General features: G+C 33.7%; 1 pseudogene; it reads right to left on the reverse strand.

Moving 5' to 3' along the window:
- Positions 1 to 352: 352 nt before the first annotated feature.
- LOC120622490 (uncharacterized) lies at positions 353 to 471 on the reverse strand (annotated as a pseudogene).
- Positions 472 to 12,391: the final 11,920 nt, after the last annotated feature.

The following is a 12,391-nucleotide window of genomic DNA, read 5'->3' on the forward strand; positions in this document are numbered from 1 at the left end:
TATATATAGATCTAATTAGGAATAATGATTTCAGGAAAATCATAAAAATTCCCCCATGGTTCTCATACAGTGGTTCATGCCAACCACATTCAGTCTTATCAAACAAAACCAAATTAAGTCCCAATGGTTTGAATAGCTTTCAGGAGAGCCTGACAAGTGTACTAGGTGCTCTATTATTTCTTATTGCCAGTTCTCTTCTTCTTGGCTTCTAGAAAGTATAGCTTTGGAATCCCTTCTCCTATTTCTTTTCTTTTCTTTTCTTTTTTTTTTTTTTAAGGCAAGGCAACCTTTGGTTGACCTCACAGATTGCAAGGACCTTGTCAGTTTACAATCTCTTATTTGTTATTTTTTACACCTACAGCACCTGGTCTTCCTAGGTGGTCTCTCATTCAAATACTAACCAGGCCCAATCCTGCTTAGCTTCCGAGATCAGATGGGATCGGGCACGTCTAGAGTGGCATGGCCTTAGCCATCTCCTGTTTCTAACCTGGCTTCTACCCTTCCAGTTCAGAGAGACTCTATATTAGCAATAATTTGTTATGAAAGGTTTTGTGTTGTGGTGTGTGTGTGTGTGTGTGTGTGTGTGTGTGTGTGTGTGTGTGTGTGTGCGCTGTCACTTGTAAGTTGCTTGAAATGTTCTTTAGTCTTGTTGACAGGGATTTACTTTACTGGATTGTCTTCTTCCAGGAATGGGAGCCATGTTGTCTGACTTCTACCCTAATTTCCATTTCATGATATTTGCTCAGACTTCAACGAAGAAGTTGTTCAAATAATGAACATCGGCTCACTCAGTAGCCATATCTACTTCTAATGTATCATTAGAATCAGATAGAATTTCAACTAGTTTTTACACTACTTCACATTTAGGTACTGTATATTAAATGATTCTCTGCTAAGCCTCCCTTCTTGCAAGGGTATTTCAATTAGCCTTTAAAACTTACCGTTTAGTGCAGGTACCTTCGAAACAAGTCTACTAACACAATGACATTCAAAACAGTGATTCAATTGCTTGGCTCACCAGTCAGGCCAGGAATCACAGTCTTACGATGTTTCAAGGACTTTATGATTTAAAAAAAAAATTTGCTTTAAAATACTCAAGCAGCCTGAGCCCTGCAGTTTGCCAAAAATTTAGGACACACTTTACAACTATTCATTTACATCCATGCCATAATAAAATCAATTTTTGGGAAGAAGTGGATAATGGGGGTTGGCAGGGGCAGAGCAGAAGATACTAAAATTCATGTAGTCTGCCTGTAAGAATTTGATAGTTCATGACAAATACAAGAAAAAAATAACTCTGATGAATCTTCTACTTTTGAAAAGAAAAAAAAAATATTTTGAAGTTTATGATTTTCCTTCCCAGCCATCTAATATAAACTAAACATTGTTTGTTACATTTACCATATTAACTTATTTTATTTAAACCTCACTCAAACCTTGGAAGGTAGATAATATTAACCCGGGCTTTTAAGAAGGTGCATAAATGCTACAACTTCAAGTGATTGGTTCATGATCATGCAGATTTCAAATTGTCAGGTTGTGATTATAATGCATATCACTCCCAACCTCATGTAATTTCTATTATATCATACTACCAGTAAAGCCAGTTGATATATGAGAAGGCATTCATGAATTGTAGGTAATCATTTCAAGCATTACTGCTGAAACCAATAATATAGTATAAGAGAAACCAATATAGCATAAGGGAAACCAGTTGAAGCTGACCCAATCTCTATTGGATGGCAAAGATACAGCCATTTATAACTATTTAAGTGGTTTTTGTTAAGATACTTTTAGCACAATAATACTAGGATTTTGTTTTGTTTTTTTAATCTTCATAGGCAAAGGTAAAAATGATTCTGATATCTATATGTATATGTATGTTCCCATTTGAAATTAGACTGTGACATCAAAGAAAAACAAAATAATGATCACCTTCACACACAAAAAAGTTCCTGTGAGTTCATATCAGTCTAATTTCAAAGAGGACATTAGAATTTCTATAGATGTAGAGACCTCAATGACAAGGCTTCATGGAAACAGGGGAGTGACAATAAGAAGATAGAGTGAAAAAAAAGAATAGATTTTAAGTGAAATTAAAACTTTTGTTTCTTCCATACTCTGCTATTTTGAGATCAACCAGATTTTTTGTAAAGAACTTGGATACTTCCCTGATGTGTTTATCCTGGGAGAGTTGCTTATCCTGGAACATTAATTATTCCTCAGTCTTCTTATGGGATCTCCGGTGGTGACATTATTCAGTTGTTTTGAAGATGTCACCAATATTTTTGTTTATATTTTTTAAATGTAGTAAACATGTTTTATGTAGACCTCTGTGCTTATCCTTAGGATAAACTCCCAACAGTTGATTTACCGAATCAAAAATATTTACTTTTAAAATACTCTTTACATACATTGCCAATTTATCCTCTAAAGAAACAGTACTTTTTTATAACTCCTGGCAGCAGAGAGACTATCTTTTTACTGCACTCTTGCCAACACTGAATATTATCATTAAAAATGTATCCAGTGTCTTAAATTTGAATTATTCTGATTATTGAGACTGAACAGCTTTATTTGCTTTCCCTAATTTTTCAGTTATGAACTATAATAAAATTACTTATTTTCTTTTTTTATGACAATGCATTATGGAATTGTCAACAGCATCCCCAATCTGCAAAAATCATTGTTAAGGAGCAGCGTAGAGTAATGCAAAATGCAAACACTTTGAATACAGAAAGACTTGGGATTCAAATTCCAGCCCTGATTCTGAGCCTCATATTACTCATTTTTAAAATGACATTCTCAAGTCTTTATGATTTCTACATATCTACATATAATAAAGCCCTAAACAAACATGAATTTCTTTCTTATCTCAGTATATAAAGACAACACATTTTATTCAAGTTTGTCAAATTTTTTCTGAGAGTTTTATGTTGACTCTATCTCTTCAAATGAATTCTAATAATTTTATTATATTTAGGTTGCTCATTTTTCAAGATTTTTAAATAGTTGGTGTTGATTTTGTCTATGATGTATCCCAATTTTTTGTAATAAGTGTGGGTGGAGGAGAGAAAAAAAGATGTCGAAATTTAAAAGGAAGTTGTGCTTGACAAAATCCTTCTTGAAAGAGCTGGTTTTATGGTGACTACCCCTTTCTAGACCAATTTAATAGGACTAATGACTTTGTTGACCACTCAATTTTGATCCATCTAAGAAGCATAAAGCTACAGGAAGTAATGTGAATATTTAGAAAGATACTAATTTTTTGGTGTGTTTGTCTAAAATCAAGTAAGAATATAGAAAGAAAAACAAGTTCAGAGGCACTTTTCTCATACTCCATATTTTACTGAATTAAAACCAATTTAACACTTTAATTTTTCTTTTAAAATTTTATAACAAAATCTAAAATGGTAATTTTATGTAATGTATTAGGTAAATTTTAAGGTCTTGCTCTTAAAGCCTTAGTCTCTCTAATCAATTCAGTAGTTTTAATACAGAAATTTAACCTTGACACCTGCTCATGTACTGTTGTGGGCTTTTGTTACTTAAAGTGTCCTCTGATGAATGCAGAATAATATTCCCAAATCAGATCTACTGTATTCTAATGTGCATTTTAGAAAGATTTCCAGATGTTTCATAGTCATGTTAAATGCTGTAAGTCATTAGGCAAAAAAAAAAAAAAAAAAAAATGCTTTCAGAAATCTATATCCAAGGAATAGCATTAACTCAGAGTCTTTATTAGTATTAAAGTAAGAAATTGCCACTGTAAAGACTCAGCAAATCATTAACTCATCAAATAAGTATGGGAACATACAGTGTGTCAAGGACTCTTATAAACTCAAGATGACATTAAGAAAAAAAGCAGATAAAAATTACCATCCTCTGGAGCAAAGATTCTAGCTCATTAATATTCAATAAATAAAAAAGATTATAGACATGCAATAAACAAATAACATGTTGTGGATTTTTAAAACATGGCACTATAAGAGAGATAGAGCTATTTTAAATAGAATGATCAAGGAAGGGATCCATAATACGTTGACTTTTGAGCAGAGACCTGAACCAGGAGAAGGAGAGAGCCATGCTTCTACTTGGAGGATGTATGTTTTAAGCAGAAAACATAACAAGTGCAAAGGTCCCTAGTCAGGAGCATTCTTGTCCTAAAGAACAGTCAGGAGGGTGATGTGTTTGAATGGAATGATCAAGAGAGAGTTGTAGGAGGTGAGATGGTCTGACAGGTAGTAGACGCTGGGTCACACATTATATAGTACATTGTAAGAACTTGGCTTTACTCTGAAAAAAAAATCATTGCAGGGTTCTGAGCGAGGAATGACAAGATCTGACTCACATTTTAAAATGTTCTTGTTATTCACTGTTGAGAACAGCATGTAGGAGACAAAAGCAAAGGAGGGACAACTACTTAGAAGGCTGTGGTATTAATGCTGGGGAGAGCCGATTGCAGCTTATATAAGGATGGTAGCTAAATGAATCTTGAAGAAAGAGAGGACAGGATTTGCAGACCCTTGAGTTGTGGAGTAAGAGAGAGGTTAATCTTCATTCTCTTTGAAAATGAAGGCCTGCAATAGCTTAAAACATGCCACGTCTCCATCTTGACCAGATAGATATAGGTGTATGATAAAAATTTATATTCATCCCTTATAACCCTTGTCATATTACTTTTTCTTAATGTTCTTGGGATATTCTTCATTGAATATGGACTATGCCAAGTGGTGATAAGGCTCAGATTCCATTGAATCTTATTTTTAGCACGCTGCTCAGGTGTGGTGTGCAGGCTAAGGAGAAAACAGATATTATCTCCCTTCTGGACTCCACTAGAACCGCCATGACAAAAGTGGACTGGTGATTCACACTGACTCACTGATGATGATTATTATGGAAGTGCAGCTCTCTCCTAGGTCCTTGTGGCTGGAGGAGCAGACTTTCCTTGAAGTTTTTATTCATTTGGTATGGTTTTCGTCTGTATCTTATTTCAGTTCTGGGCTAGAGGCTTTTCTCTAGCTTCCTGTCTGGGAGGCAATATGAAAACCCAGAGACCTTACACCATGTTTTTCCTCCATTCTCAAGTCTCTGTGTGGTCATCTTTTTTCTTTCTACCTGTATTAATTTCCTAGTATTGTCACAACAAATAGCCACAAGCTTGGTGGTTTAAAAAAAATGGGAATTTATTCTCTCACAGGTCTGGAGCTTAGATGTCCAAATCAAGCTGTTGGCAGGTTTGTGTTCTCTCTGAAGATTCTTGGAGAGAAATTTTCCATGCGTCTTCTAGCTTCTGGTGTCCCCTGGTGTTCCTTGCCCTGTTTCAACATAACTGTTATTTCTGCTCCATATTCACATGGATTTCTTCCCTCTGTGTCTCCTGTAAGGACCCTGCTTATTAGGCCTACCCTAATCCAGGATGATCTTATTTGAGATCCTTTATTTACATCTGCAAAGACACTTTTCCTAAATAAAGTCAAATTTGCATGTTCTAGTAGTAAGAATTTAGACATCTTTTTGAGGGATACTATTCAATCAATTACTGCAATTTTCAGAGCCCTCTTATGCTTGTTTGTTGTTTTATGTCCAGAATGTATTAGTTGCAAGAGGAAGAATCTGAGAGAAATGGGGCTACTCCAAAACACTTCTGTTCATTTTTTAATACTTAGTTCATTGCTTGTTTTATTGAAAACTACTATATTGTAAGAGGTGTTTTAATTATTCCTTTTCGAAAAGAAACATCAATGCCTTGAGGCCCTTTATCTTGATTCATTAATTATGTCTTCTCTCATTTCCTCTACTTAATGCTTATATCAGTTATCCATTGCAACCAGAATGCTGCATCACAAACCATTTCCAAATTCTGTTGCTTAAAATGATAACCACTTATTAATAGTGAGTGTGTATATCGGCATTTTACTCCGAGAACAACTGGGTTATTTTTCTGGTCTCAGTTGATCTAGTACGGCTTCAGCTGGGCTGGAATGACTGCGATGACTTACTCTTTGCCATTTGTTCCTCATCGTCCAGAAGGCTAATATGGATGTGGACTCATCGGTGATAGCAGAGGGCATGAATAAGTGGAAACATGCAATGTTTTTATAAGCCTCTGCTTCATATATGCAGGCATCATATTGGACAAAATAAGTTATATGGCAGAGACCATTGTCAGAGTAGAAGGACAACTGGGGCCATTCATGCAGTCAGTCTACTATGATGCTGCCAGGATGCCGTTATGTCAAATAGCATATGTACTATGTGATAGCACCTTCCATAAGAACTTAGAGTCCACTGACACACATCAAACAAAAAAATTCATGTCAATATATGTGATAGTATACACATATACAATATATATGTTAGCATTTCCTTTTTCTTTAGCATTTTCTTTTTCTTTAGATTTAGCATTTCCTTTTTCTTTATATTTTAAATAGCACTTCCATCTACTTGTAGTTGGCATCAATAAGTGGGAAGAGATCTACATTGCTTATACAAGGTTCTGGGCTCCTGATCGGGCTGCTGATATATTGTTGGAGTGAGAGGGCATCAAACATAAATTGGCCTTTTCTGTTCAGAATTCTAATTAGAGCTCCTGTGCCCCTTAAGAGAGATACAGGTTCTAAAAATGATTCCTTTCTTCTCTATACCATCAAAAACTTCTCTTTCTTCAAGGCAGCTCTCTATGCACATTTGTTCTTCCAAGTTTCTGAATTTAATTCACATGGTGGAATTAAACTAATGTGATATACTAATTCTACAGCTCCTGTACCTGCAATTTTTGTATCATAGCAGAATTTTAACAGAGATATCATGAAGTGAGAGGACTTCTGTAATGCTTGTGAAAAGACCTCAAACTTACCACTTCTGCTATGGTCCACACACAAGGCACTTAGGTTCCATTCCAAATATCTGGAGGCTTCTTGTTTATTGAAATAAATACGCTATGTAATCAAGCTCAAAGGGGGCAACCTCTTCATTCCCTTAGGGTGGTTTTCAAAATTGGATACCTTAAAGCATTCTAAATGCTACCGATGTAACCAAACAGTTCATTGATCTTTAGCCACTCACTCAAGTCGTAGCAGGAATTTAAAGCATCACTAATTTGTTCAGTACAGAAAAAATGCCTTAAATTTTTCTTTGTGATAGCCTCATTTTGGAAGCTTGGGAAGGAGAGAATATTTTCCACAATATATTTTTTAATCAATTTGCCTCGAAAAAAAAAAAAAGAATTAAGCATTGTACTGAATGTATTTAGCTTTATCCATTGTGAGTTTTTTAAATGACAGAATACATAAAATAAAATCAGAAACAAACATTTATCAGTCAAGTGAACTGGAATTAATATTTTTTCTCTCTCTTGCTATTTCTGTAACTTGTTTCTGAAGCAATGCAAAACAATCGAGTCAATAATTCAATCTCCAATTCTTTGAATAGATAACACAATGAGTAGAAAGACCATAAGAAATAAGCTCCCTCCCTTATATGAGATCCTGCAAAGAAAGAAACCCATGAGGCCAAAATCCTGCTCTGATAGATAGGAAACATGGTAGAGGGGATATCATAAATATACTGAGTTCAGATCAGCAGATGAAAAGCTAAGATGTATGGTTGCTTGATTAGGCATTACTTTGAAACTCAATTAGACTCTCAGGCCTTTCTCTGCAGAAAACAAACAAACAAAAAACAAAATAAAACAAAAAACATACAGCTCTACAAAGGATACCAACAGCAAGGAATCTTGTTATAATTCTAAATAGATCACATCCATCACATCTATCATCAACCACATCCTTTTGGAGGTCTAGTACTTGAGTTGTAATTATAGTTTGCTGTGGTATCAGCTTTGGGAGATTAGATGGGAGATTGGAATCCCTCCCTCTTCTTTATTTCATAGATACCACACCCAATATGTAGGTCTATTTGTATTTGTAACTGCCTATATTAAGTGTGATCACTTTTAGACAAAGTCGGGGACAAGTTTGAAAGTTATATCCTTGTGTCATCAGTATTCTAGCAACTTAAAGCCCACCTGAAACCATTTCTGACAGATACTATTCCAGTCATTACAAAAAGCTTATCATTCCCTTTGGAACCTATTGTTTATATATAGATGTTTATGGCCTTGTGTTATAAAGCATTTTGCAAGGTTATGATTTGGTTTTGTTTAAAAGCTTTAAATCAGCAGCCCATTTTGCACGTGAAAATTAAGGCATTCTCCAAATTAAAATTTAAACTTCTAAGGCATTCTTATAATGCTATTTTATCAATTATGTTTTTAAATATGAATATAGACATAAATTGTGAATACCATGCTGAATGCAAAATCAGGAACTAATGAATTAAAAAATGGTATAGTAAGATTATCTAAATGATATTTACAGTGTGTCCCTGAGGGGACTGACTTATTTTCAGGAAAGGACACATGCTTGAATCCGGTAATGGATTTAGTTGTTGCCTTTCTTGGTAAACTCGAAGTATTTGAATTTACCTTGCTTCTTTTTGAAAGGAAAATCTATTATATGTTTTCTAGTTAATGCATACAATTTTATCCTAAAATTAATGACCTAAGACTTAAACAATTGATTTGACTATTGTAGAAAACCAGAGAGAGCTATGTTCAAAGCATTTTTATTGTTAAAATACTTAAGAAGTTGCCATGGTATTCAAAATCCATATCACTTTTTCCACCAGCTGATTGCTACATCATCTCAAGCAATTTATCATGCACTGTTGAAATTGCTCCAGCTGTGACCTCTCTAGTACTAGTTGTTCTTTGCTTCAAACCATTCAGGAAGCTACCTCTCTACTTCAACAATGTTAAAATTACTCCTCTAGCAATTATTCAGGCAGAGTTTTTAGAAGAAAATACCATTTTTATCAAAGGGCTAACCCCTGCTGTTTTAACAAACATTACTTCTTTTCATTTAATGCTCGGAGGAGAGATTATTGTAAATAGAAGCTGTTTTCATCAGTATAAAATAATTTATAAACTCTTGACTTATTTCTCTGGAACCACTTTAAAACAGCAGCGTATCTGGCATTTGAAGATGATAAAGCATTATTCAAATAAAGATTCTTGCCTTGCAGAACTTAATTGGTGTGACTGATACAACTAGTTTTAAAACATGAATCTATTTTTAATTTTTAAACACATTGTTGAAACTGAGGCAATGATCACAAATGCACATAACCAGCCAGAAATTCAAATCCTATTTTAATATTCAACAAACTGAATGCAATTATACATTTTAAGTTAATGTTTTTGAACTGTCATAGAAAATTAGTTAGCATTTGTTTTTTTCTCAATATATTAGTTCCTATAATATCAAACTTTCATTTTCAAAAAACAACTGAAATACAGAATAAAACTGTTCATTTTGAATGTCAGCCATTTTTTTATTATAAACGTCATTTTTATTCATTGATGATATATTGCAGGGCATGACTACATTTATGGACTTAAATTATGCTGCTTGTGTCAATGTTTTTCTAGGTTCCATTGTGAGGAATTCAGATTCTATTATAGCTTTATAGGAAGCCAGGAGCTGTATTAAAAGTGATAATAGCTGTTTGCCAGTATAAATCCTGGGAGTCTCCTCTTGATTTGTCTATTAAGGCCTGTCATAGGATCTATCAGAACTCATTGGCAAGCAATGAAAAATCCTCAAAAGAAGTATCTATTTGCCAAAGAAAGTATCAATTTACTACAAAATTTTGGAACTTGTCCTGTGATTCACAGGTCAGTGTGTGTGTGTGTGTGTGTGTGTATCTGCTTCAGGACATATCAGGCCTATTGAACCCACTAGGCCACAGAGGATTGATTGCTAGGCCCACCTTATCAGGGGGCTAGATCGGGTAGGGTGCTTCCTCTTGCTCTGGGAGCCTTTTGAATCATTTGGTAAATGAGTCAGAAATATATGTCCCAAATGTGGAACATATTCCCTATACAATACAGTCCAGCAAGCATTTTGTTTCTTTCTTAATGTTAAAACATTATGCAACAAGACCTTCAATGTGGAAGATGCAACCCAGTACAAAACAAGCTTTGTTAAACTGGCAAGATCCTTAGCGATTCATGGGAAATTATCCATTTTGAGATATATGTATATATATAGCATGTCTGCCAACTGATACTTTTATCACAGTGTGCTTTGCGTTAAGCCCATCTCAGATCTTGCCCGGTCCATTGATGCTTCACTTACTACAGTGATTATATTCTCCTCTAAAACTACTGCAGAAAGTGTATACTCATCATTCAACTGACAAATAAAAATCACTTTTTTAGTTTTTAAGTTATTTTATGATAACATTTCCAAGTACATTATAACTACCATGAAGATAAGGATTACACCATAAATATTAATATCCAGAATAATGTCCAAAAAATAAAACTGTCATTATAAAATGACAGTTTGTTTTTCAGAGTGTCAAACATGAAATTAAAGGATGACCTTGAACACAAAATAGAAAATGAACAATCATATTTTTTGTGTTTCCATTTGTTAATTTCATTCAGAATATATGCTCCAGTTTTGCCAAGTTTCATTTCCTATTGTACTAATGCCATAAAGGTATAAAACACTGCCCAAAGTTACCATACGCTTTCCTCCTTACCATTTCATTCATTCTACACAAAGTTAACTGGGTAGTAAAAGAAGTCCTCTGAAGGACCTGCAATATAACATAGTATGACCTAGATAAAGAACCATTTTAAACAATAGTATAGTTCAATATCTGGGATTGGGAGGTTTTGGACAAATTCTTAAAAACCTATATGTTACCTGTTGTTCAAAGTAATATTTCCTCTACAAAACAAAACAAGCAAATACACTGCAAATATTCTAGGTTGCCAAATTTAGAAGATGCCAGTGTCACTTCTTACATTCCTGGTTAATCTATTCACTGTTTTAATTTGTCCTTTTTAGAGGGGCTTTTTGTAAATCAAAATGAAACACTACTCTTTCCATTTCAGATCTATTTTTATTTTGTTTTGATGGGCCAGCTGGTAATTTGAGCAGCAGCCATCAGTTAAATAATGCAAAACATTAGACTGAAGATAAAACATTAGTCAAGTTTTAAACTAAGTATTTACTGAGTATTTATGAATATTTTAAAAGATTCATAAATTTTGACTTAGAAAATACCTTTTCAGGGTTATATATACAATTTTCTTGATTTACACTGTTAGTAATGTGAAAATAAGTGTTAGACTGGGAAACACACTGAAGAAGACCAGTCGTGAGAGGAAATCAAGCATTTATATGAAGCCAAAAAAAAGAGAAGAAACACAGTCAAACCAATTATTCCAGTTGGCTAATGGTCTTCTTAATGAGTAATCTGGACAGCTGTACTGTTGGCTTTTGGGGTATAATCTAATGTAGATTGGACTGAACTTTCTCAATTATCCTGAGTAGTTCCAGCATGCTGCAATTTATTCAAGATGTTGTGGCTTTACTCTCATACACTGTCCTGGTTTTATATCCACTTGTGTATCAGTAATCCCTTGTTGGGATTATGTCTAATAATTAACACTATAATTATGAATGCTGTATTTGCCAAAGTATATACAAGGTGGACTAAATCCTCTTTAAGGTATGTATCTACATGTTTCAAAGGTAATCTGTATAAGTTACTTTATAAGAATTGATATGGCTTAGTTGGCATAAAGAAATAATTTATTACTTCAATTACTGGAATTAATATTAATATCATTTTAGGTTTTAAAAATATTCAATCTCATTATGTGATGTGAATTGAGTTATCTGCAATCACGGATAGAACTAGGGTCAAAATGAAATTCCACACCTCTGAGAACTTTCAAATTTTCTACTTAAGTTTCAATATTTAAGCTTTTCAAAATTAATCAGAATATATTAGAATATAATTATCTAGCGATCCTTTATCCAGAAAGTTCAAATGCAAATATTGCCTCTTTGCTGAATACAGAGATTGGTTAGGTAAGAGAAATGCAATTTAACTCAGAGTACTCTATTTGTACTCATTTATTCAAATTAATGTAATTGTTATCTAACTAATTAGCTGGAAACATGACTTGTTCTATTATTCATTAAATGTGAAAATTCTTCTAAGAATAAAGAACTTTAAGTGAAAAATTGATCTAAAGCTTCTAAAAATACTGATAGAAAACTCATAATACTTACCAATGAAGCAGTAGTAACTTACTTTAGAATAGGTTTGGTTAAGCAAAAGAAGAATGGAAATGAATGGATTCTACCATTGATTAGTTATTTAAAGGAATGTTGTTTTGATTAGAAGAAGCAGGGAGGAATGTATAGCATTCTATGGTTATCTTCACAAAAATAATTGAATTGACTTGCTGATGATGAGTGATGATTATAATATACAAATTACAATTATCAGACTATTAGCT

The sequence above is a fragment of the Pteropus medius genome, unplaced genomic scaffold, assembly GCF_902729225.1.
Source record: "Pteropus medius unplaced genomic scaffold, Ma_sr-lr_union100, whole genome shotgun sequence".
NCBI lineage: Eukaryota > Metazoa > Chordata > Mammalia > Chiroptera > Pteropodidae > Pteropus > Pteropus medius.